This window comes from Dermochelys coriacea, chromosome 13 (assembly GCF_009764565.3).
Source record: "Dermochelys coriacea isolate rDerCor1 chromosome 13, rDerCor1.pri.v4, whole genome shotgun sequence".
Lineage (NCBI taxonomy): Eukaryota > Metazoa > Chordata > Testudines > Dermochelyidae > Dermochelys > Dermochelys coriacea.
Genome location: NC_050080.1, coordinates 31,607,815 through 31,635,210, shown reverse-complemented (window position 1 = coordinate 31,635,210; position 27,396 = coordinate 31,607,815). Strand labels below are relative to the sequence as shown.

General features: G+C 41.8%; 1 protein-coding gene across 11 annotated transcripts in view; it reads left to right on the top strand.

Annotated features, from left to right (window-relative positions):
• Positions 1-3,556: 3,556 nt before the first annotated feature.
• The window catches only part of PHF20 (PHD finger protein 20), a 174,647-nt gene continuing 150,807 nt past the window's right edge, over positions 3,557-27,396 (top strand). For 8 of the 11 annotated variants that reach the window (XM_043496247.1, XM_043496245.1, XM_043496244.1 and 5 more), the window contains exon 1: positions 3,557-3,694. The gene's annotated coding sequence lies outside the window, so the exon portion shown is untranslated. Of the gene's footprint in view, positions 3,695-3,882; positions 4,017-17,274; positions 17,413-27,396 lie in introns of those variants that run through there. The other 3 variants (XM_043496238.1, XM_043496248.1, XM_043496240.1) reach the window with 3 other exon arrangements.

The window sequence follows — 27,396 nt, the reverse complement described above, 5'->3', positions numbered from 1 at the left end:
AAGCTCTTCAACCAAAACCAGAGTATTTTAGGTAAAATATAAAACAGATGTATTAACTACAAAAAGATAGATTTTAAATGATTATAAGTAGCGGGCATAGAGATCAAAGTTGGTTACATAAGAAATAAAAAATAAACTTTCAGTCTGAATTCTACAGACTAAGTAAGGTTTGAATCAAACAGTCTCTCACCCCAATGGATATTTCAGGCAGTATACAGTTTTTATTACACAGACTGAATTCCCTTTCAGCATGGGAGTAATCTCCGCAGCTCAAAGTCTTTGTCTTCCACGAGTTGAGATGGGAGAGTAGAGAGGCCATCTGGTGATGTCACTGTCCCTTTTTTATACTTTCCTCCAGCTGCTAGAAAGATCCTTGCTATGTCACATGAGTTAGAAAAAAGAAAAGGAGTACTTGTGGCACCTTAGAGACTAACAAATTTATTTGAGCATAAGCTTTCATGAGCTACAGCTCACTTCATCAAATGCATGAGTTAGGTCGCCTCCACAGTGTACGTGCCCTCTGAGATGGGCATTGGGAGTCTCTGGGATGCACCATCAACACATATCTGGGTGGTCCTGATGTAAATCTGTTTCATTAGGTGCTCCTTTGTTGCCACTGAAAGGCTGGCTGTGGGCGCCTCTCAACCTCATGACATATTTCAATAACACACACAGCAATAGTTCACAACTTCAGATACAATGGTAACACACAGTTCAACAGGGTAGTAATGTTCAGTAGATCATGACTTCTCAAATGATACCTCACAGGCATACTTTGTACAAAACATATCATAATCATATCAAAGTGGTGAATATGAGGGCTCCAGGGTGCTATTTTGAGGTACAGAATGTCACAGTAGCCCCTCAGAAGTTCCAACTAGTGCCGGCTCAGTGATGCAGAATCAAGGACCCTCACCCAACTCCCTGATGGCACTCTGCACCATATCCAAGCAAGGGAGAAGCAAATCTTGAAAGTCTCTGGAAGAAGTCCTGCAATGATGCTGGACTCCACTAGATTTGTTTTGTCCTCCTTCAGTTCTGTCATTTTCCTAACTAAGGAAGTCTACCTCTTCACTATAATTGAACCCCACACCTACAAACCCAGTCAGCAATTTGACACCTTTGTCTCTCTCCTTAAACTCTCTCCCTCCCCTCTCCCACTTCTCTCACTGCTTAGGAATTTGGTGATTTTTGCACAAGATCTGACATGAGCTCTCCACAGGGGTGTTGGAACAATTTGTCTAGTGGGGGTACTGAGAGCCATTGAACCAAACTGTAAACCCTATATATACTGTAAAACACTTAAAGCTGGGGGGTCCAGCAGCACCCCAAGTTCCCTCACCCATGACTCTCCATTCCCTTACCTCTTACCACACTCTCCTCCTCCTTCCTGAACACTGACACCATTTCTCATTTTTTTCTCCTCCTCTAAGCCCTCCATCTACTCCTGTGTGACCCTATCCCAAGCGTACCTCCCCAGCCCCCATTCTCGCACCTTTTTCTTCAGCACCTTGGATCCTTCCCTTTGTAATAGAAACATGCTTCAGTCTTCCTCATCATGGAATAATTCACCTCTGACCACATCTGCCTCTGCAGCTATCACATCATCTCCCTTACACCTTCAGTCTTAATGAACATGCTTCTACAACCACTACCTTGAGTTCCTCTTCTCACACCTTTTCCCACTCAATCCAGTTTCTGCCCCCTGAACTCCACTGAAATGGATCCCAATATAATCTCAAATGACCTCTTCTTGGCCAAACCCCAGGGTTTCTGCTCCATTCTCATTCTCCTTGACTGCTCAGTGACCAGTAACACCATCGACAACTCCCTACTTTTAAAAGTTCTGTCTGTTGCCATTTGAGGCATTGATCTCTGATTGGTCTCTTCTTTCTTCTCTGATCAGATCTTCAGTATCTTGTTTGGTAGGTTCTCCTCCTGTTTTCTTATTTTAGCACTGGACATCCCCAAGGTTCTTTCTTTAGTCCCCTGCCTTCTTTCTCCACACACTATCTCTAGGTGCTTTGATCTACAAGCATGGGTTTTGATTACCATCTTCATGCTGAAAACTCATAAATCTACCTTTCCACTAAAAAAAATCTGTCTTCAACCATCCGATTCTGCATCTTAGCTTGTCTTTCTGATGTTTCCTTGAGCTTACACTCAACATGGCCCAAACTGAGCTTCTGATCTTCTCTCACCCAAATGTTCTCTGTCATCATTAGTAACACCACTATTACCCGAGTCACTGAAGCCTGCAATATGAGCATTATATTAAACTTGACCCTTTCTCTTTATGCACACATCTAGGCCATGTCCAGTTCTTGTTGTTTCTTTCTATATAACATTTCTAAAATTCTGCCTTTTCTGTCTGTTCAGCCAACCAAAGCTCTTATTCAGGCCTCATTATCTAATGTCTTGATTATTTTAATCTCTTCCTGGCTGAAGACTATTCAAAACACTGCTGCTGGGATTATGTTCCTTGCTCCATGCGTCGACCATATCATCCCCCTTTTAATGTGTTCCACTGGCTTTGCCTCCTCCACTACTTCAAACTTAAGCACCTTGTCTTTACCTTTAAGGCCTTTCACCATTTAGTGTGGCCCTATCTGATAGATCGACTAACTTATTGAGCCGTTGCCCCTTTGCTCTGCTAATTAGAGCCTTAGCAATTTTTCTTGCTCGTTTTCCCCTCAAGTACCTTTGTCTCTAATGCCGCAACCCTAATACATGGGGGAAACTCCTTGTCAACCTCTATAAAATGAACACCTTTAAATCCTCCTCAAACCTACCTGTGCTGTGATTCCTACACATCATCACTATCTGGCATTAGCTAGACAAGTGGCAAGCTGTGACTTCTGCTTTTCTGCTAAACCTTGTTTGTTGTATCTGTCTTTGTCCAACCTACCCTCACTTCGTATTTTTTGTCCATTTGCTGTGCCCTAACACCTAGATTGTGAAATAATAAGAATATGAGTGGGAATTTATCTACAACAGGAAAAGCCCAAAGGATGGTGGGGGGAAGCAGTCTTTTGGGTCAGTGCCTTTATGGTGCAGGTGGGGACTCTGGGGCTTGTGTCTCATACAGTTAGAAGTCCGCCAGGGGCTGTGGGGCTTGTGTCTTCAGGAAATGTGGGGTGCTGATGTGTTGGGCCCATAGGTTCGGGGTACAAGGTAGCTCTTGGGCCCATCTCTTTGGGGTGACAAGCAAGGGAGACAGGACTGTCAGGCTTGTGGCATCAGGAGGTGGGAGTGTTTTGGGCTGCTGATGCTGGGACCATGCCAGCTGCCTCTTTGGCTGCACCCATACCTCTGGGAGCAGCAGGAACCCCACGGAAAGACGGGACCGCGCCTGACACGTGCCCGAAACGGAGGGAAGGGGAGAGCCGGGGGAGAGTTCCGCCCCGCCCCTTCCGGCCCGCAACACAGGCCCCGCCCCGCCCCGCCCCGGCATCGGCTCCTCCCCAAGTCTCCGCCCCTTCTTCGGGACCACTCTCTCTGCCCCGCGCCATCCCCTTTGCCTGCTGGCTCCGCCCCCTCCCCTGAGATCCCGCGCCAGCCCCCTCCTCCCTCGCGGCGGCGCGTCCGACGCGGCGGCCATTTTGTGGCGCTGCTCGGTCGGTGGCGCTGGGCTGGAGCGGGGCCCGGGCGGCGATTAGCTCCTTTCTAACCCTTTCCCCGTACAGATCCCTCGGTAAGCAACTGGCAGCGCCGGGGCCAGCTCCGCCCCTCGGCGGCCCCCTCCCCGCGCGGCGGGGGCCTGTCTCGGAGGGAGGCCGGGGCCGGCCCGGAACGTGTCCTCCCAGCCGCACAAAGGGGGGAGGGGCAGGGACTCGGCGGAGGAGGCCCCGAGGCCTGGGCGGCTCCTGCCCCTGCCGCGGGCCCCAGCGTGCCCGTGGGTCCGCCCGCGGTCGCCGGGCTCCGTTGTCGCCCGGGGCCGTCGGGGCAGAGCCTGGCCGCTGAGCTGCGCGGCTCGGAGCGGCCCATGCGGGTTGCGCGGCCTCTGCGCGGCGCAGGTGAGTATTGGCGGCTCCTGCAGCGCAGGCGCAGGCGCTGGCGGGGCCCGGGCGGTGCGAGGCGAGCGGGCCCGGAAGGGTCTCCGGGGCGCCCCCGGCTTAGCCTGCGGAGACGCCCGGCGCCGCTGGTGGGGCCGCCGCGACCGACCCGCCCGCCCGCCCTTGTGGCCGCCGCGGGCCCAGGCGGCGCGCTCGGGTGGGCGTGGAGTGCCCTGGTCGCGGGGCCGCGTTTTCCTCTCGCAGCCAGCCAGGCGGCTTCCGCCCCTCCGTGCGCTGGGCTGGGGAGCGTGAGCCCCGTCCCGGCGCGGGGCTCTGGCTCCAGGGGCCTCGGAGGGGGAACAGGAGCGAGCTGGCTCCTGACTCGCCTTCGGCGTGCCCGCGTCTCGGGGCGCTGCTGGGTGATGGCTCCCTCGGTGCGTGCAACCAGTGCTCTGCCGTGACAGTGACAACACATGGACGTGAAGCTTGTGTGCCTTGGGAGGGAGCAGAATAAAAGCGCTGGCGCTGTTGGGTTGTGATGGTGATGTTTGTACCCTCATAGGCCAGCTGGATACAAGGTGTAAGCACAACGCCTCTTCCGTGGTGAGCTGACTACAGCGTTTGTGGCAATGGATTTCTCCTTCTCTGTGGTTCACATTGTTTCACCAGTTGGTGTGTGTCGGAGGATCCTGGCCTGCCTTAGCTCTGATTCAGTCTGGTTTGACTAGACCTGCTTCTCAATCATAGCAAATACAACTAATCATTACAGCCTCTCTTAGACAGCTGGGTTATCCGCTGTTGATAGTGGACAGGAACAGTTGTGGGCATCTTTCAATGAAGGTGCCTGTAGGCTGTATCTCTACTGTACTTTTTTTAGCGTTGTTAGCTTTACACGAAACCTTTTGCTCTGTTCCACTTTGAGGTGAGACATCAAAATGAGTGTGTGGCCTTGGTGAAACAGAAAGCTGTCCTGGAAAGGTTTATAAAATACCTATCAGTTCTTAAGGAGAAGGTGGCAAAAAAAGACTAATAGGAAACTTACTGTTTATCACAAAAATAAGGAATATGACTTTTTGAAAGATGTTCACAAAAATTGACATTAATCACTAACCTGCTAATAGAAAAGGAGTACTTGTGGCTCCTTAGAGACTAACAAATTTATTTGAGCATAAGCTTTTGTGAGCTACAGCAAAGTGAGCTGTAGCTCACGAAAGCTTATGCTCAAATAAATTTGTTAGTCTCTAAGGAGCCACAAGTACTCCTTTTTCTTTTTGCAAATACAGACTAATACGGCTGCTACTCTGAAACCTGCTAATGGTTCACTGGCTGGCTATCACTTCAGCTTTGCATAGGTTTGATAAAAAATAAAGAAAATAGGCTTCAACACGAGTCCACAAAAAATGCGTTTAGTTATGTTTAAAGGGAGGAAAGCTCAGCTGTTGTTGCACAGTATTACTTACTGTTCCTGGAATTGAGTATTGCTCCACCTCCTACTTCAGACAAATAGGTAAAGTGCATCTGTACTGAGTTCTCAGTGCTACAGAACCTGGGTTCAAATCATTGCTTATATCGCCACGAAAAAAAAGTTGGATTACAAATTTACTGGGACATCTAGCAGAATTGAATCTGTTCAAGGAAGACTAGAAACACGGGTAGTTAGGTCAGAATTGAAGTGTATTGGTAATGCTGTATGGGAAAGCAATACATTTTTTTTTTTTCTTCATTTCACTATGGGCAGTTAATTCCCTCACTTTTGAGAACCAGCTTGACCATGGAAAAGTAGCTCTATGCCCCCAAATTAATAGGTGCAGCATTAAATGTTATGCAGACCCTGAAATTTGTGTATGGAAATCACAACACTGATCCAAAGTAAAGGGATACATGAGACTGGGTAGATTCAAACGGGATCTTTGAAAAATCCATGTTCTAGATGGTTTGGGATGGTATGTGAAGTTTTGCAGTCTCTGTCATGCCAGAGGTATTGCCTCAACGTTTTTATTAGTCTCTTGGTTTCTAAATAATTGTACAGAAGTTCACAACTAGAAAGTTTTTGAGAAATGCTTTGGGTGACGCGATTCTTTTAGTGAAATGTTGCTTGTGCACAAAAGATCTGTTCTAAATCTGCACTTAAATAGCTGTGTGTGGTGCAAAAGTGGTAAAGTTGTTGCATCTTTTTGTGTGTTGTACATAGCTGTTTGCTCTGCTCTTCCAAACTAGCCAGTTTCAAAGTCATCCTGATTTGGGGTTGTCTGGTATTAAAAGAATCTTCATTTTAAAAAAAAAAATGTTTCTGTGCTGGAGATGGGTGTATTGGTCAATTTAATCCAAAATCTAATTTTTGGGATTTCAGTTTACATTCCCTCTACCCCACCCTCTTTTAAATTCTGTTGTTCATCATGCCCTGTTTTCTGAAGGACTTTTGGACTGTCTTTAACTTAATCTTGGTCTGATAATGTATTGTTCTGGATTATAAGCAGTTGGTTTTCTTTATAAACCAGTTTGTGGATGAATGTAGACAGTATTTGTTCATAATAGGCATAGCCTGTGTTGAAACATCATAAGAAATTAACTTAAACTCTTGTCACATGTTCACATTTTTTTCTTAACAAACCTTCTCTGAGAGAGACCATATCTCATACTATACAGTACTTTGGGCTAGCAAATAAATAGTTGCTGATGAATAATTACTTGGAGATCTTTAAGCCTAGATATTGACAAAAGTTCTGTCAAATCTTCCGGTTTTCCTGGTCACTTGTGAATCCTCAGAATAGAACTTTAATAATCTTGAGTTTAAAGCAATATGACATGGACCTTAATTTTATATTGGATTGTAATTAGATTTGTAGGGCTGTAGCCTTCATTCTAGGAAATATGGGTTCACGAGAGAGTTCCAGTTATGTGTGGAGGCAAGTATGTTGCAAAGTCATGAGTCTCTGGTGTGTGGATTTATTTTTAACTTCAACTGTTCTTCGTGGCTCTTCTAAGGATGTTGATATATGTAATTTTTGGAGGGATTGCTCAGCAAAAAGTACTGTTTGCACTCAAGGGCACCACTAGAACTGTATACTATAAGCGAAAGGGTAAAATTTTACAAGTAGAGTTTGAGGAATTGAAACTTCCATTGAGAAAGTAATACCCTGCAAAGTAAAAGCAAATTGGATATGTTAAAGTCTGTGTAACATTAATTCTGCCTGTTAATCTGTATTCTTAGGGCGTAATTATGACTTGAAGACTTAGTTGTTTATGATGATTGCTCTTGAAGAGCTCAAATTTTGCACACTTATGGATACTGTATTCTTCAGTGTAGTAGTATATGGTCTCAGAATTGAGCTTTAATATATAGTTCATTGTAGACTGCTGCTGTTTGTGTGACATCTATTTATTTTTACCTCCTTTATTCCTTGTAATCTAAAAGTTTGTTTTGCTTGGTTGCCTATAGGATTGTCTTGACTTCTGCTGCTTACTTGCAAAAACAGATGGTTTTTCTTTGAGATTTTGATTTGAAGATTTCATTGTATCTTTCTACACATCAGTAGTAGTGTTCCACACCTATAAAAACATTTGAATGGTGTTGATAACTGCTCCACCAATAAGGTTGCTTTTAATGGAAAACATGCAGTTTTCTAGTTCTGTACTGACCCAAGACACTTTTAGGAATATTAAGTATGAATAATAAGACCAAAATATGTCTTATAATACAAATATGTAGGAACAAAATCAGAAGGACTAAGGCACAAAATGAGTTACACTTAGCAAAGGACATAAAAGGTGGTAAGAAGAGGTTCTTTAAATACACTGGGAGCAAGAGGAAGAAGACAAAGGAGATGAAGGAAGGAATGAGAGCTAATAATGGATGACATCAAGGAAGTTCTGAGGTGTTTAATGCCTATTTTGCTTAAGTTTTCACTAAAAAGGTTAATAGTGACCAGATACTCAACATAATTAATAACAACAAGGGGGAAGGAACACAAGGCAAAATAGGGAAATAACAGGTTAAAGAATATTTAGAAGTTAGATATATTCAAGTCAGCAGGGCCTGATGAAATTGATCCTAGGGTACTCAAGGAACTAAAGCAATCTTGGAGCTGTTTAGTAATTTTCTTTGCCAACTCCTGAAGGACAGGTGAGGTCCCAGAAGACTAAAGAAGGGCAGACATAGTACCAATCTTTAAAAGGAACAAAGAAGACCTGTGGAATTATAGACAAGTCAGCCTAACTTTGATACCTGGAAAGGTACTGGAACAAATTATTAAACAATCAGTTTGTAAGCACCTGCAGGTTTGTAAGGAATAGCTAGCATGGATTTGTCAAGAAAAAAATCATGGCAAACCGAACTAGTTTCTATCTTTGACGGGATACTGGCCTAGTGGATAAAGGAGAAAGCTGTAGATATGAGATCTTGATTTTGGTAAGGTATTTAACAGTCCTGCATGATATTCTCATAAGCAAACTAGGGAAATGTCTAGATGAAATTGCTATAAGGTGGATGCATAACTGATTGAAAGACTGTATTCAAAGAGTAGTTATCAGTGATTTGCTGTCAAACTGGGAGGACTTATCTAGTGAGGTCCTGCAGTGGTCAGTACTAGGTCTGGTACTATTCAGTATTTACATTAATGACTTGAATAGAGAATATGCTTTAAAAGCTTGTAGATGACACCAAACTGGGAAGGGTTGCAAGCACTTTGGAGGGCAGGATCAGAATTCAAAAAGTCCTTGACAAATTTGAGAATTGGTGTAAAATCAACAAGATGAAATTCAATAAAGGCAAGTGCTGAGGACTTGACTTGACTTAAATTCAAATGTACAGCTACAAAATGGGGAATAACTGGCTAAGTGGTAGAACTGTAGAAAAGGATTTTGGAGTTACAGTGGATCACAAATTGAATACGAGTCAACGACGTGATGCAGTTGTGAAAAATTTCAGAGTAGCAGCCGTGTTAGTCTGTATTCGCAAAAAGAAAAGGAGTACTTGTGGCACCTTAGAGACTAACAAATTTATTAGAGCATAAGCTTTCGTGAGCTACAGCTCACTTCATCGGATGCATCCGATGAAGTGAGCTGTAGCTCACGAAAGCTTATGCTCTAATAAATTTGTTAGTCTCTAAGGTGCCACAAGTACTCCTTTTCTAGTTGTGGAAAAGGCTAATATAATTCTGAAGTATATTAACAGGAGTGTCATGTTAGACACAGGAGGTAATTGTACCACTCTACTTGGTACTGGTGAAGCCTTAGCTGTAGTACTGTGACCAGCTGTGGGTGTCACATTTTAGGAAAGATATGGACAAATTGGAGGGAGTTTTGAGGAGAGCAAAAAAATTATAAAAGGTTTAGAAAACCTCACCTAAGAGGAAAGGTGAAAAAACTGGCCATGTTTAGTCTTGAAAAAAGACTGAGGGGGGGCCTGATAAATCTTCAGATATGTTACAGGCTATTACAAAAAGGATGGGGATCATTTGTTCTCCATGTTTACTGAAGGTAGGACAAGCAGTAATAGGCTTAATCTGCAATAAGAGAAACTTTAGTTTTTCCTAATATCTAACCTTTCTAACAATAAGGATAGTTAAGCTCTGGAATAGGCTTCCAAGGGAGGTTATGGAGTCCCCATCACTGGAAGTTTTTAAAAACAGATTCGATGAATACCTGTCAGGGATGATCTAGGTTTATTAGGTCCTGCCACAATGTGGGGGGCTGGACTTGATGGCTTTTCAAGGTCCCTTCCAGCCTTCATTTCTACGATTTTTATCAGATATTTATAATCAATAAAAATTGCATCTGTGTGCAGTTTGTCTTGGTAAATCTAATTCCTATTGGTGATGGTGATTTCTGTGCCAGTGTTGTCCTCGTAAGTATTTCCTCTTTGAAATTCCTAGGTGCTCCTATTTTATTAGCATGTGCGGTAATTTAGGATACTAAATGTAAGTAACAGTGGCAGCTAATAGTCCGGCACGTCACTAACAGCTACAGCTCTGAGTGTAATATGGCTGCTCCCGTGTGCATCCCTGTGTTCAGGTCACAGGTTTGAAACATTTTGCTGGTGTTGTCTGTTGAGTCTGTACATGCACCGTATGCCTTTGCATCCCTCCCCACCTGAGGGCATATAGGGGAGTGCAGTCCCCCTACTACTGCTCTGTTCCTTTACCACCCATGGCAGTGAATTGGAATTCAGCCTTGTCTTTCCCTGCTCCTTGTAGCAAATTTACCTCACATTCTTCCCCCCCCTTTTTAAAAAGCCCTATCCCACTTTGTATTCCTTTAGCTAGTTTTTCTGTATATTTTAAAGAAAAAATATCTACCCTATAGGTATCAGAGTAGCAGCCGTGTTAGTCTGTATTCGCAAAAAGAAAAGGAGGACTTGTGGCACCTTAGAGACTAACAAATTTATTAGAGCATAGCTTTCGTGAGCTACAGCTCACTTCATCGGATGCATTTGGTGGAAAAAACAGAGGAGAGATTTATATACACACACACAGAGAACATGAAACAATGGGTTTATCATACACACTGTAAGGAGAGTGATCACTTAAGATAAGCCATCACCAACAGCGGGGGGGGGGGGGGGGGGGGGGGAAAGAAGGAAAACCTTTCATGGTGACAAGCAGGTAGGCTAATTCCAACTAATTCCTAATAGGCTTGAATAGAGACTGGGAATGGATGAGTCATTACACAAAGTAAAACTATTTCCCCATGGTATTTCTCCCTCCCACCCCACCCCCCACTGTTCCTCTGATATTCTTGTTAACTGCTGGAATTAGCCTACCTGCTTGTCACCATGAAAGGTTTTCCTCCTTCCCCCCCCTGCTGTTGGTGATGGCTTATCTTAAGTGATCACTCTCCTTACAGTGTGTATGATAAACCCATTGTTCATGTTCTCTGTGTGTGTGTATATAAATCTCTCCTCTGTTTTTTCCACCAAATGCATCCGATGAAGTGAGCTGTAGCTCACGAAAGCTTATGCTCTAATAAATTTGTTAGTCTCTAAGGTGCCACAAGTACTCCTTTTCTTTTTACCCTATAGGTAGTTTCTTTTTCCTCTGTTGGTCATTGATTGCTTGGTGAGCACCACGACTTGTTTTCTCACTTTGTGAAACCTTGGGCTGCAAACCCTGTTGCTCCTGCAATTGCAACACTCAGTTCTTGTTCTGCAAGAGAAGGGAATGTACCTAATTGATATTCGCTCTGGTGGTCCTTCTGTAATAGGATCCTCTGGGCCAGGGACAGACTTATCAATGGTCAGCAAAGGTGGCATCAGATTCCGAGCATCAGACCACTTCCCCTAAGAGGTCTTGCTCCTTTAGCGCTCCCGCAAGCCAGAGCTCGACACATTTGGTCCTGTGTCACTGGGATGAGTGTGGTGGGGTTAGCTCCATTTCTGATCTGCTCATTAGTATCTGTGGATTCTGAACTGGCTCTCAGTGCCACATTGACCTTGGCACTGAGCTCTTTAGGCAGAACAGAATGTTGCTTGGAAGGTGACTCAGTGCAGTCATCTTCCTCTCTTCCAGGGAAGAAGAAAAAGGAGTTACGACTGTCCTGGGCAGCACGTCTCTGGACTGGACGTAGAATTGGCTTATGTCATGGAGGCCTGGGCTTCCCAGGTACCATTTGCCTCAGTGCCATCATCTCTTGCATTGGAGACATCACCAGGCTTTTACCTGTGTCATCTGTCTAGGTGCTGATACCCCTTATACCAGTACTGACCACATTGGTGCCTTTGGTGCTGAGAAGATCTCCTCATGCCACCCGAATGTTCCCTAATCTGGGGAGATCTGCATCACATTTAACTTCATTTATTCTTCCTCTGTGGCATTCTTGGAACCCCTGTGTGTACAGCCCCACTCAAGGGGTTGTGGTCATTCTTGCTGCCATCCAGAATTGACATTTGAAGCTCACTGTACAGTTCCCCCTTTTAGATAATCTGATGGTCCTTTTGACTACAACCACACCAGGGGCATCCCCAGAGGGTGGCACCGTGGCATTACCAGGCAATTTGTGTGCCACCTACCTTTCCTGAAAGGGTGCCTCACTATTGGGTCTCCTCAGAGATTACTTAGAGCTTCCTCGTGCATCAGATCTACTAGTGGACTGGCCAGAGTTTTCATTAGGAAGAGTAGAAGGACCTTAACCCAGATTCAGGGCCATCTTGCCTATCATTTCCTTATGAAACATTACTCCTAACTGGTGTCCTTGAAGTGATTACAGGGCATTCCAAGACTACGCAGAATTACTGAACACCAGTTATTGAGCAGTTGGTGAAAGAAAGAAGCTACAAACTATTTGAAATATTGCAGTTAAAGTAGCTAGGCAGGGTAGCTATGCTGATTGATGAGGATGTCCTTGGATGCTTGCTAGGCTTCATCTGCATCCTTTCCAACATTCGCTGAAGTCAGTATTTCAGTCCTCAGTCCCATATGGGCAAGGATCTCTTTGTTCTTGCCACCATCCTTTCCTCTATAAGGTGATGGATAAACCTGGAGACAGTCTGCAAAGGGGTACCTTTTCACTTTCCTTTTTTCTTCAGCGATACAGGTAACAGATGTCCTCATATAAGGATGGGGATTACACTCTGATCATTTTGCACACACAAGATCCGGGGTCTCAAGAGTCAGCTCTTCACATAATATATTAAGCACAGGGTAGTGATCCCTACAAATTTTCTTTCCTTACTGAAGTGTCCAGTCTTCAGATACAATACATAGATCTTGATCTTCCCTCCCCTCTGTGTCAGAAACCAATCAAATTTTGAAGCTGATGGTGTTGTTTGATGCTAAACATGACAGCCCTTCACAGATGTAGTAGTGAGCAATAACCTAGCACAGTGCTTCTCAAGCTATCTGATGTGGGGACTGGCAATCTTTTTATTTTTCCCAATGTGCGCGCAGACTGGCAGCCGATGGCTCGTGGACCAGTGCAGCACTTTGAGTAGCACTGGTCTAGCAGATTACTGTATCAGGCAGTACAGAGCTCATCCTGTGTGGTCCCTGGAAGATTCTCTGAAAATCCTTTATGTAGTGTGAGGTTCTCTTTAGGTAGTCTTATTCTGATTGGTGGCCAAAATTCTGCCTCAGAGGAAGGGGGAAGAAACCTAGGTTCTCTCCCAAATGCCTTTCTTGGTCAGGTCTTGTGTGACTTCCCCACTGGGCTCCTCTCGTCCTTGGTTCAGAAAGATGAGACAAATTACAGCCACAGTGACTTCACGGCTGCTTCTTTGGTGAGACAGTTCTGGGTCACTACGTTTAGCTTGCTGTATGACCTGTCCCACTCATGTTCAGGTCTCAAAATCAGGGGAGGCTCCATCACCCCAGATCCCTGTATCTGACAAATAGAAGTTGACTGGCTGAGCATAATACTGAGAAAGCTGCTCTGCAGAAGTACAGAACGTTCTCCTACAAGTAGGAAATCACTTACTAGATCTCTCTCTAGGATGATGTGGAAAGATCTTCTATCTTGGCCACTTAACAAGGGCTTGACTCACTGAATTCTGGACTCTAAAATTTTCAGACGTGACTTAAGCTCCTGAATGTCTGTCACTTTTGAACATGGAACTTGGTGTAAAATTTTCAGAAGTGCCTATCTCCTACACCTCAAACAAACGCACCTTTATTGTCAGGTCAGTGAGTCTGTCTAGCTGCCATATCTGTCTGTCATCAATTTGTAGATGCCCAAACAACAACACTTCAGATGTAATCTTTAATTGGTGATTGCTTTAGCAGATGAGATCTATGAGGCAGTAGGAGTGAAGTATGTGGGGATGGGGACTGAAATAGGGAGTTGCTGTAGGAAGGGAAAAGTAGAATTGCTTTAGGAAGAATTAACAGCTGTTGTACAAGTTCTCTTTACGTGAACTGAAATACTGGAAGATTTAAACACCTATTTAGAATCCAGAGTATATTGGAACAAATTAGATTAAAGGGGTATCAAACTCACTGTGGGGAAAGAGCGAAATTCCATTTTAAAAGTATGCATCAGAGTATAAGTTTAAGATCCTACACTTCTGTTTAGTGCACAGCAGAATTTTACCTAGCAACAATGGGAGGGTTGCACAAAGATCAAGGGTGGAAGATGGGTATTCTGTAGTAATTAAGCTTTTAGTTAACTCTTCCCAAAGCTCTTCTGAGGTGGTTGGCTCACCAACTAAGAGGCTGTGTAGACAAAACAACTTCTGTTTGGTAAAGGATAAAGTAATTAGTGTAAGATTTCTGATATTTAAAGGCATACAAACAAAAAAATAAATGTGTATATACATAAGAATGGCTATACTGGATCAGACCAAAGGTCCATCCAGCCCAATATCCTGTCGGCTGACAGTGGCCAATGCCAGGTGCCCCAGAGTGAATCTAACAGTTAATGATCAAGTGATCTCTCTCTCTCCTGCCATCCATCTCCACCCTCTGACAAACAGAGGCGAGGGATACCCTTCCTTACCCATCCTGGTTAATAGCCTTAATGGACTTAACCTCCATGAATTTATCTAGTTCTCTTTTAAACCCTGTTATAGTCCTATCCTTCACAACCTCCTCAGGCAAGGAGTTCCATGAGTTGACTATGCATGGTATGCCTTTTAGCAAGGATCGCACTAAACAGTTACTAAGCCTCAATATTTACAGTGCTTTCACATTTAAAAGTTGGAAGTTTCTGAAGGTGTTAGCTGTATTATTTCGGGACCAAAAGTTACTCCTTTAGGTAACTGTTTTTCAGAACTTTAAAATACCTTTGTTGTAGCACTGACATGACTCCTCCCCCCCCCCCCCCGTAGTCACAGGTTAAACATTTGGAATGTTTTCAACTATAAAAGCAGGTCTTTTCTAGGTGAGTAGTATAATCACATAAGTTCAGTTCTCTTATAACAATTCAGTAGTACTGCTCTTCTTAAATTTCAGAATTATTATAAATACCTAGTTTGACTCTTTATAGTCTTCCCATGAAAGATCTGTCCGTTAATATTTCTCCCAAATCAAACAATGTTGGTATTCTTAAAACAAAGTATACATATGTTTCAGATGCAGATTTGCTTTTGTACACATCATGGCAGTTTGAATAATACAGAAGTAGCAGTTAACTTATTCATAGTATGTTCTAATGCTTCTATTTAGAAAAAAAAAAAATTCACCTAGCTGATATTATTCTTGGTAAAATTGAACAAGCAAGCTTGACTTTAAGGATTTTTGCTTTGCATTTTTAATTCACCCTCACATTGTGGGACTTCTAGAAAGTATTGACATAAAATTAGAGCAAATATCTTTTAATTTAGTCAAACATTTTAATATATCTCTGACGGAAGAGATTTTAAAACAAAATTCCATAAATCGTGGTGAGTACACCTTCCTTTTAAATTGCTCTTTGCAATTCAAGGAGAGGAGGATTTCTTTTATTTTTGAATTGCTGTTGTTGGATGGATTATACCTCCTGTTGTTTTAGTCTTCACTTCCAGATTGGTCCCAGTCCCTGCATTCATAGTTCGCAAGTGTCCTTCCCTCCCCCATCAGGGTAAGAGGCAGGGAGGGAAGGAAGAGCTGACTTCCCCACAAATATCCTGTAGTTTAGGGAAGGTACGCTGACCTGGGAGCCAGGGGACCATGAGTTCTGGTCTCTCACCTGATTTCTGTTCAGATTTCTGGAAACTGGAGTCCTTTATTGAGCAGGTGCTCGTAGCTTGTTCTAGAAGGACTGGCAGATACAATCCATTTTTCCTCATTATACAAGTAGGTTAACTGAGAGAGTTCACATTGTCTGTGTTAAACAGGATAGTAAGCAGATTTCAAATACAATCGATCCAAATCTTACTCACTGAGACTCACTGCCTCTCAGAATGAATGTGCCGAATCTATGGATTTAGCTATCCTGTCTATAACCACTAGATAACCTCTTCCTTCCGGATCCTGGAATAGATACCCGGGATTAATGATATCAACATCCTACTGCTCTTTAGCAAATACTTTGCCTGGGAGTTGCACAATTATGTGGCATCCTGTTCTAATGGCTAGTTCATATAGCAGATAACAGTAGATTAATGGTTTTTTAAAGCCATTAGTGACTATTGTGATCATCTAGTCTGACTTCCTGCATAGGACAGGTGAGAAAATTTCACCAAGTTATTACTGCGTCAAGCCAATACTTGTGTTTGGACAGAGTTCATCTTTTCGAGATGAACTGATGGGGAGTCCATCGTATGCTTGGTAGTTTATTCGGATAGTTAATTATCTTTATTACTGGTTTTGAGTTTTTCTTGATACTGCTTTACCTCAAGTGGTAGACTCCTTGATTGTGGATCTGAAGATACAGGGTTCAAACCTCGCAGATAACTGTGTTCATTTTCTTCGAAAACAAAAACCCCCTGTTTAATAAATTGCATGGTGACAAAACATCCGTCGGTTTATGTCATAGTGTGCAGTAAGAGGTGTGCTTCATGCCGGCAGGGACAAGATATACAGTCGGCAAAATCTCGCTGCTGGAGCACAGGCACACATCCAGCTGTTGCAGATACTCCTGGGTGTAGTGCATTTCAAGAAGATCACAAGAAGCTGTGGAGTATTTTGGGAAGCGAGTAACATTGCAGACTTCCCTTACTGTGATTACCTACCACAATTCCTTCCATGATGCCTTTCTTGAAGATTATTTCCATCGCTAAGCCTGATGTGACCAAAGTACACAAGTGTGTGCCTGTTCATTTCTGACAAGAGTCAGCTTCTCTCCAGTAATACTTCAACACAATTGTTTGTCTTTTCCGTCCAGAAGATAAGATACTAAAGTCTGTGCTAGCACCATATCTCAGACGTCGGTTTTTCTTTTGTCAGCAGCATTAGTTTGCCAGGATTCACGTCCATAAGTTGCTATGGAAAAAATTAAGATTTTTACCAGTCAAACATTCATATGTTTTGAGATGCCACACTTCTTTGTAAGGGAGGCAATCGCTGAGTGAGTCATCTCTTGTCATCTTCTGATGCAACCTTAACTGTCACTAAATAAAGGTTTGGTTTTGTTAAAAAACTGCTCTAGAGTTGCAAAGTGCATTTAGAGGCATAATATTAGATATACTTTAACGTAACATTTTCTCAAGCACTGATATGATTTAGGAGCTTAAGTTCAGTTGGCTTTCAACAAGTGTCTAAATCACTCTTGATAATGGGACTAGGGAGCCTGTGTTACTTAGATGCATGTGAAAATTTTACACTTAATTGTTACAAGATCGTTAGGATTGTAAATATTAGGTGGTGTCTGTAGGTAAATACCTTGTCATAAATCGTTGTGTGATATAGACATTGCCTTTTCTCATCTGCAGGTGTGTATTTCAGCACAGCATGGTTGTGGTTATCTATTTGCACAGTCTTCTGATTGTGGTAGGGGACCATGGACATTCACCACTTCTCTGGATTGACCATTCCAGATGGGGGCTTGCATATTGTAGGGGGTGAATTGGGTGAGGCTTTCTTCATTTTTTGCCACTGAAGAAGATGCAAGATGTGTGTATGATGGGTGCAGGGAGTACCATTAAAAAGTCAAAAGTAACTCTTGCTGAGCAGTATGGAAAATGCAAAACATGATAGAACTGCCAGTTCAGATATGCCACCAGCAGGTCTGACCACCACCTAGTTCTGTGTTCAGTGCTAGGGTAAACTTACTTACTGTAGTATCAAATTCTAACAGTCCTTGATGTGGCAACTGCAGCTACTTTTGTGCATGAAGGCAACCAAAACATAACCTATGTTCTCTATGGCCAGTATGGGAACTGCATTCCAAATCCTGGTGGTGCCTTTGCTAGCCCAGAATTTAACTCAACTATACTTAGTACAGTATCCTCAGTGAACACAGTACCATCTTCACCAGTGCTTGGTATGCCATCTTAGCCACTAATGCCTTCTATTCCCCATAACCTGTCCCATGGCCTGTACTAGCCCTGCTTCCTGTTCCTCTGTTTCCCCTGGTGCCTTCTGTATCATCAGTAATACCAGGAATGTCTCCTGTGAAACCTCCAGCCATAGCATCTTTTACATACTTGAATAAATGGGTCTGGATATCAGTGAATATGAACAACCGTTTGAATCCAGTGATTGTGTCTCAGTAATCCTATAAATCCTCAGATGAATTATCAAAAATAGTGTGAAACCCTTTCCTATCAGCCCCTTTTTTTAATGTCAGTGTTCATGGAATGCTCCTTTTCTGCAGTGAAATCTGATATGAAAAGATTTTTTTTTATGGGCTCTGAGATGATGAGGTACATGTGCAGATGCAGTACATAGACTGAAATAATGGAAATGGATCAGATGAAGGGCTTCTTAACACAAATCTTTAGTTTGTGGCAAACTGGGATATGATTACTCCGCACTAGCCTGCCCGCAGATTAACTGTACATGTGAACCCTACTCATGCACATTTAGCAGCTAGTTCTAACTACTTATTTGCAGACCAAATTGGAAGTAGTAGTTATCCTCGTTCAGGTATTGGTGTTCCAGGGTTAGGAAGTGGTCCTAGTAATCGAAGTGGAATATGAAGTGTTGGAGGTGGATCTCAGAACTCTGGGAATGGCCTAATTAAGTGATTTCCTTGCTTTGACAGTGGTCTTGAGCATTTAAGTGGGCCCCTGGGCTTTTGTGAAGCCAGGGTCAGCTGTCATTAAAGTGCAAAGTATGCCATTTACTGTGTCGGCAGATGAAATTCTTGATTTCTTTTATGATTGCAAAGTGACCCCGAGCTTGGTCTTATAAAAATACTATGAAAAAGCATGCCTGTGGGAATAGCAATAGTTGCATTTGAAGCTTATAGTGAAGTAATGACAGCTGTTCTAAGTGATGGGCCTATAGGCTTAAAAGTAAATCTTATTATAGAGACGCTGTCCACGTAAAGTGTCATGTTGCTATTCATAGTGATGTGACTAATGCATTCAGATTTTTTTTATTGTAATTCCAGATTAGAATCTTTGAACTTTTTAAATCCTAAATGTTTGTTTTGATAACTGAGGCCACTGGTTGGGCTCAGGACAGAGCGATGCTTTTAGTGATAACCAAGAAGTAACCTGGATTGGGCCTTGCAGGTGAAGCAGGTCAAACCTTGGTTTTGCACTCACTAGCTGGATCTTTGTGCTGCCTCTGGGCCTTTGTGCGAGGAGATGGTACCATGATTGCTTCTAGACCCAGTATACACAAGGGAGCTGGAGCCATATCAGAGTACCACTTCCACCATCCCACCAGGTGTTTCCATGTTTGTCCTCCACATATGTTCCGCAGGGCCATGCACCAGAATATGGATTCCCACAGTGGGCAGATTGGGGATGCTGCTCACCCCCAAGAGCAGTCCAGAGATCTACTCAGTCTTCTATTTGCTTATTGTAGCTGAGGACAGTGACCAGCTTGGGTAATACTCCGTAGGCATTGACAGTGACCAGCAAGAGGCATGGGGCTTCATCCATGCTGAGGATGGGGGCAGTGAGTTGTTGTTGGCATGTTGCAAACGGGGCTTCTGCCTATATCATTGTACTGCATGTTGAGGGGCTGGGTGGGAGTGGCTCTTTTATATTGGTATAAAACTCTTCTTGAAATGCCCAAACCTGTTAAAGAGCAGAGAGTCCTGTGGCACCTTATAGACTAACAGATATATTGGAGCATAAGCTTTCGTGGGTGAATACCCACTTCATCAGATGCACCAAACCTGTTAGTGCACCTGATGACTCTCTCATCTGAGGGACTCTAGGGAACACCACTCTTGTTAATTGCAGCCCTGTAAATTGCTGTAAATGTGTGTAGTTATTCAGATGTGTGACTGCTCTGACATACAGTAATTCTGAACAACTGAAATGTTAACATGAAGTTAGGAATTTATAATAAAAGCATTTGAGGTTATTAAATCTTATGGACTCTGCGTGCTAAATGTGTGCAGGTCTAAAATTCTAATGCAGGGCATTAATTAAAGAGCTTTGGCTACCTATAAGCACACCCCCCTGGGTTTTAAAATAGAGCAGAGTTTAGCTATATCAGATATTCTCATTGTAGATGTGTCTTATACTATTAACTCCCGCTGCATAGTATAGCCTTTTGTGCATGGAAGAAAATGTCTGGCAATTGTTTTGCTTAGTATTGGTTGGCATAATAACAAATCCAGCAGTATTGGGTAGTCTCCAAAAGGAAGTGATGAAACAACCATAGATAAGTTAATGCCGTATGTGGTACGTACTTATTAGGTGGAATGGGAAATAGTACAGAAGGAAGATCATACAGGAACTCCTCACTTAACATCGTAGTTTATATTCCTGAAAAACGCGACTTTAAGTGAAACGATGTTAAGCGAATCCAATTTCCCCATAAGAATTTATGTAAATGGGGGGGATTAGGTTCCAGGGAAATTTTTTTGCCAGACAAAAGGCATTATACACATTTTAAACAAGCAATTTAATACTATCATTGCAGAGTATGAAGCTTGGTTAAGGTAGAGGAGTCACAGTGGAAGAGGGTGGATTGTCCGGTTGCTCCTCTTGCTGAACTTTCTGAACTCGAAAAACACATCTAGAGATTGTTGTTGTTGCTTTCCTTTTTTTTTCCCCCCCCCCCCTTGGTAAATTTCTTTATAGCAAGTCATCAGATGTCCAACTCCCCTAATCACTTTGGAGAGGCGTTCCCTGTCAGGATCGTCATCACTCAGGGTTTGCAAGCCAGCTTCAATCATTTGGAAAGCTTCAGAAAGACATTTGGCAGTCAAATTTCGATGGGTTGATGGTTCTTCTACTTCTTGGCCCTCTTCTTCCATTGCTCTCATCACCTCTAGTTGCATCATATCTTCATTGGTTAACTCTTCATGTGATTGCAGAAGTTGTGTAACGTTGACTTCTTCTACCTCATCAAAACCTGCTTTCTTGGCCAAGCCGAGGATATCTTTCTTCATAGCAGGGACAACATCTTTAAATCCTATTAAGTCACTGGAGACAATGAGGCAGGCAAGGAGGCTGAAGGTGCTGTAGGCTAGGAGAAGCACGTTGCGCAGCAGCAGCGGCGGCAGCTTCCCCTACTCTGCAAGCATCAGGGGCGGGAGGCTCAACACTCAGTCTGCCCACTCCACCCCTTCCCCCAAGCTCCCACCCGTGACTTGCCTCTTCTCTCCCCCACCTTATCCTCCTTTACTGTACTTTGCAGGTTGCTTACTCCCTCCTAGGAGGGTGGGGGAGCCTGTGCGCCGAGTCCTTGCTCCTGCCTCCTAAACGCAGCAAGCCAGCTGATTGCTGCAGGCAGGAGGTTGTGGGGGTGACGCTGTTGGGAGCGTAGGGAGGCTGCCTGCTGTGGAGAAAGCAGGCAGCTAAACAATGTAAGAGTGGAGCATTGCTCAACTTTAAACGACCATGTTCCCTAATTGATCGGCAAGGTAACAACAAAACAACGTTAACCGAGATGACTTTAAGCGAGGAGTTCCTGTACTTTGGTCCTATCTATGAAATCTTGATATTTGCATTTGTTACTGTTACAAAGTGTAGGTTATAATCTAAACTAGGGGTCAACAGCCTTTCAGAAGTGGTATGCTGAGTCTTCATTTATTCTCTCTAATTTAAGGTTTTGTGTGCCAGTAATACATTTTAATGTTTTTAGAAGGTCTTTCTATAAGTCTATAATATATAACTAAACTATTGTTGTATGTAAAGTAAATAAGGTTTTTAAAATGTGTAAGAAGCTTCATTTATAATTAAATTAAAATGCAGAGCCCCCCGGACCGGTGGCCAGGACCCGGGCAGTGTGAGTGCCACTGGAAATCAGCTTGTGTGCTATCTTTGGCAGATGTGCCATAGGTTGCCTACCCCGATCTAAACCCATGTAAACTACTCCATGATGTTTCTTGCACATATATATATCTCTTGGAAATGCTTTGTCCTGTTCGATGGTGTTGGACTTTTTCTGGTGTGCTACTCTTTTTCTCCTGAGTAGAATCATAGGGTTAGAAGGGACCTCAAGGTTGGTCTAGTCTAACCCCCTGTCAAGATGCAGGATGTGTTGCATCTAAAGACAGATGGCTATCCATCCTCCTTTTGAAAACTTTCAATGAAAGAATTTCCACAACCTCTGTTCCATTGTCTTACTGTTCTTATAGTTAGGAGATTTAATATAACAAAATGGAAGTAAACATTTTACAAGTTATTGAATTATACCTGAATATAAAAAAAATTAACCTTTTTCTGTAGGAGAGAGTTTAATCTCATTTGTATGCAATATTTTTTTCCCATCTGTCCTCCAACACTGTAATAGCTACATGAAACTTAAAGCCCTAATTGCTGAGCCACCTACCCACTATCAAGTCACTTTAAGTTGTCTGAAGTTAGGAACCCAAAATCACCACTTTCGAATATTTAGACCCACACAGTAAAATTTCTTCTTTCTCTAGCCTTTATTACTAATAGTTGCCTATAGAACACTGCCAGTCACTATTTACATAGGCACTAGGCAGCTCAGCATCTAGATTGCTTTTACTTCACAAGTTTAGCCAAGTCCTCTTTGAGGAATGACTGGTTAAGATGACTGTCCATTATAAAACTCAGTCTACCAGCTCATCTTAATTCCAGGATCAGTTCCAGTGTTCTTAAGAGTGACAGTTAGGTGTGGCAAATGTCACCTCACAGAATGACAGGTGAGCTGGTTGCTCATTTCCTGCCTTGGACTAGGAGGGGATAGGACTTTCTGCTGCCTCCACCTCACTTGTGGAGCTCTTTAGTGCTATCACCACCATATTCCTATGCAAGTACCTACCTGGAAAGTAGGACAGAGGCAGATAGCCATTAAGTTTTTTGTATTCTGGTAGTGCTAGGGTCTATTATACTAGGCAATGTGTAGGATACAGCTCCTGGCTCAAAGAGCTTACAACCTAAAAGATAAAATGGACAAACCTATAGATATAGGTGTTACCATGAGCTACTTACTTATTGTTATGGGACATTTAATCTGTGGAATTTTTTTTTTTTAATTCTGTGTAATATATTTTTTTCTTGTTTTGTGCCTCTCTGGGCCTGGCGCTGTTGTCCTAGGTCAGGGTGGATTTGATTTAAATCATGATTTAAATCACTAGTCAGGAAGACTCGATTTGGATTTCTACATAAAAGTGCATTCTTGTTGGTTGTTATAACTTCAATACGTATTCTTCACAACTCAGATACATGTAGGTTTCATTTTAGACGTACACACTATAATTTTTAAAGTTATTTTGAAAATTTTTCAGATTAGTTTTACAGCTATATCAGAAAATGAATGATTGGTTATTTCATTTAACTAAGATAATTGAAGCCAATGTTTATGAAATCATTGGGAGGTGAACTATCTCCAACAGGTTAATCATTAATATTTGGAGGATTTTCTTGTCATGCTGTATTAGGAGGAGAACATCACCATACAGACCAGAACATCACCAAAACAAACCAAATGGTTTGTTTTTTAACTAGAACAACAACATTATGTATTCTGGATTTTTTCTTCAACAACCATATAATATTTTAACAAAACAAGGATATGAATTTTTGAATTTAGTTAAACATTCAAGTTTTTTAAAATCAGGTTTGTTTTTGTTTATTTTTAACTGAAATATTTAAAAAATAGTAGATTAAAATAGTTTTATTATTATGTCAGCCAGGTCAACATGAGAAACTTTAAAATATTGGCTTCTGCAGCTAACTCAGTCGTCTTCACCTTCACCTTCATTTTCCTGTTGGTTCATAATCTGGAAAAGAAAAACAAGCTTTCCTGCTTTTTCAGGTCCCAAACGATTTCTCAATTTGGAATGAATTAGTCCAAAGGAAGAAAATATTCTTTCTACACTGGCAGAAGAAGCTGCTGCTGTTAAGTGAGATGATCACTTCAACAGTCTCTGAATCCAAGTGCTTAACTGACTTCCACCAGTTCATTGGTGTGACTTTAAAACATCAGCAAACCATATATTTCTTGAGCCATTCACCCTTTGCTCTGAAGTTTATTATAGTTGGCATTATGGAGGGATGATTGCTGGATGTCCATGTCATAGCCAAATTGTTGTCTTCAGCAGTTAAGGTTTGACCCTGGTACCAAGGTATTGAGAATATTTGCAAGAAAATGAGCTGCAGATAGTGCTTGTCCCATCTGTTTTTTAATGCTTGTAATTGAACTCTGTCATTGCATATTTCTCTTTTTAAGATCTCATTCAGTTCCTTTTGATTTCCAACAGTGTCAGCAATAAAACAGCTATTTCCCTGCATTTTGTTCAAGGCTACGGAAGTAGGCTTCAGGGTACTCAGCATGTGTTCAACATTGCTCTTAAGCCCAATGTTGAGAACTTTGGCTGTGACAGTGCCATCTATTTTTTTCATGATTTTGTTCACAAACTGTCAGCTGATTAGGCCAGTTCTTGATACAGTGCTCAAAACAGTCCACTACTGAATTCCATTGCATGCCGTGTGGGAAGAGTTAACTGGGGTTCCTCCCACTTTTTTCAGAGCAGCTGCTACAAAGTGGTTGTTACGAAAGTATTTTGCAATTTGAACAGCATTAGCCTTTTATTTCTGGAACACTGAAGTCTTTGGCTAGGAGGTGCATCAGATGAGCATTGCAGTCGTATGTTAGCTTGGGACTCTCTGCACTCTCTTCTCATCTTGGATACATTTGCAGCATAGCATTGTCTGTGACCAATCTGCGTACTAGACATTTGAATTTTTTTGTTTGTTATAGCTTTTACTACTACTACTTGTAAGTATTCTGCTTTGTGTGCATTTCCTGATGTATTAGTAGTTTCTGTAAGGAAGACATTCCCTTCTGTGGTCACATAAGCACATACAAGAGGATCATTGTGGACATTGCTCCACCCATTAAGACTCAGGTTAACAATTTTACCCTCTAGACCTTTAGCACACTGCTCAGTTTCTCTTTCATACACTTTATCCAGCAGTTTGCCTGCGACATCTGCTCTGTTGGGTGGACTGTATCCTGGTCTTAATGACTGAACCATGTTAATGAAGTGTGGGTTCTCAGTCGTATGGAAAGGAGAGTTTGTTGCATAAACAAACCGGGTAACCTTTTCATCAGTTGCCTCTTTTTGTAATCTGCTGCTTCTTATCACAAATTTATCTATGGTTGTTTCTGGATGATGGAGATTTTTTTTGCTACAGGTGGTATATTGTGGCTATGTGACGTACATGATGTGACTGAAACACTATCATTGGCAGATAACTCTGAAACTATAGAAAATGAAGGTGATCTTGAAGGTGGATAGTCTTCAGAATCCTGTATGTTGAGGATGGATTCTCCTAAACAAAATAAGTCAAAATAAATTATAGTGAAACTGTAAAAGGAAGAGCTGCCTATTTCAGCTATTTATTTTTTATCACAACTGCACCTAAAATGATAGTACCATAGAGTTACAACTATATTTTTGGCTCAAACATGAGAATTCAAGAATAGTCCAGAAGGAAGACAGGCAATCCTTAAGAAAAGTATGAAATAAAAAAGTTTACCAGCCTGAAGATCCTGTATCTTCAGGCATGTTCCTTTCATCATCTTCAACACAGCTTCCTCCTGAGAAGGAACACTTCTCATGATGTTGTTTCATTCAGGCAGCCGGGCCTTGTATTTCTTTTTTGCACTGTTTGCATTTTGCACACATGCCTGTCTTACCCCCTAGTAGAGGAACTTCATTAAAATATTCCCACACTGGGTCTCTTTTACGGCCTGCTGCCATTATAGGTTTTCCTTTCTAATGAGAGAATGGTAGGGTAGATCTCAAATCAATGAAGGTTACACTCAAAGACCTCAAGACTTCTGGAATATGCTGCTCAAACAGTTTCGCTTTTGTTTCTGCTGCCTGTCCCACCCATCTGAGATTTATTTCCAGACTCTTCCTCCTTGTCCAGATTTATTCTGCTCCCAACTATCTTTTTTTTTCATTGAACTTTTTGAAACTTTGCACTTTTAGAGAGAGGTAAGGGATTGTCCCTGTGTACGCAAATTTGCAGTGGGACAATAGAGTTGAGGTCTGTTTTTCCCCTTTATATATTTTAAAACATTTTTGCTGTTAACAAGCATGTTATCTCTGGAGACACAAATCTGCGGTTTGGGAACTGCAAAACTAAGTATCTCTGATGGTATCTTCTAGACTGAGCACTGAGTCCCATTGGGTAGATAGAAAGATTAATCTAAATAATCTATACAGAAGCCCCTGGAACCCCATAAGAATGGATCCCTAAACCATAAACTTTTGAAACTCATTTACAAAATTTTTCTTAAACATTACATAAATATATTGTCTTATACTATAGAAGCTATGATGTACTTGGTTAAAACTATGTTTAGATAGCTTTTTTCACTCAAAAAGCATTTAAATCAAATTTTTGTTTTTTGTTTAAAAAAAAATCATTTATTTTTATCCACGCTGGTTTTCCTCTAGTGCTTGAGCAATGAAGATCAGCCATTCGGTATGAAAGCACTATACAGATTCATAGCACAACATTATATTTGGTTACATTCATATATAGGGTATTGGAAACCTTTTCATTTTTAATGAAAGCTTAAAAATATTCCTGGCATTGAATTTAGACCCCTGGTCTCTCCATAGAAAGCCTCTTATTTGTTGCTGGCATTTGAATTGATCAAGCCTTGATGTAGAGTTAAAAACTGAAAATAAAAATACTTGAATCTCAATCACCTCTTTACTTACTTGTTAAATTCCAGGTTCTTTGTTACCTTAGTATGATTGATGACATCAGATATCTAAAGCAGACAGATGAATTATATCTTTTGCCTCTATGTAGTGGTCTTGGGGAGAGAAATCTGAGCCTTTAATTGTGGTCTTTGTGAATGGAGATGAAATGAACATCTTTTCATACTCCAATGAGCAGGGTTTTTTTAATGTTAGAATATAATCTTAGCAAAATTTGAACACGTTAGTTTGTGACCTGTCGTGATTTGAATTAGCTCACACACCATGGTAAGCTGGACACATCTGACCTATTCAAATCCAAAAGATGAAGTATTAGTGATTATGAAACAAGTTTGAGGCTTCTGAATCAAAAATCATTATGTAATTTGGATTCCTAATAATGGAAATTAGAGAGAGAACCTATTATCTAGTCCAGCCCTTTGTCAGTGCAGGATTGTTCCTTGCAGTATGTTCTTGATTATTCTTTTTTTGTATACTTCACTAGGTTGCATGGCAAAATTTCCCTTCTGAAACATTTTACTTAGGTAGCAGTGGATGAAGAAAAATAAAATATAATAGTCTTTAAGTTCCAGTGGAACCATTTCATTGAAAAGGTGCCAAACATAGAGAGACTTAGGGGTGTGTTACAATTAATGGCCACCTTGCATTTTTATTGAACAGACTTTTTGAAGATTTAAATTAAGAATCCTTGAATTGATATTTGCCATTGAATGTTAACTTTTCTCAATCAGATTTTAGGAGATACTTTTATTGTCAGTCTTTA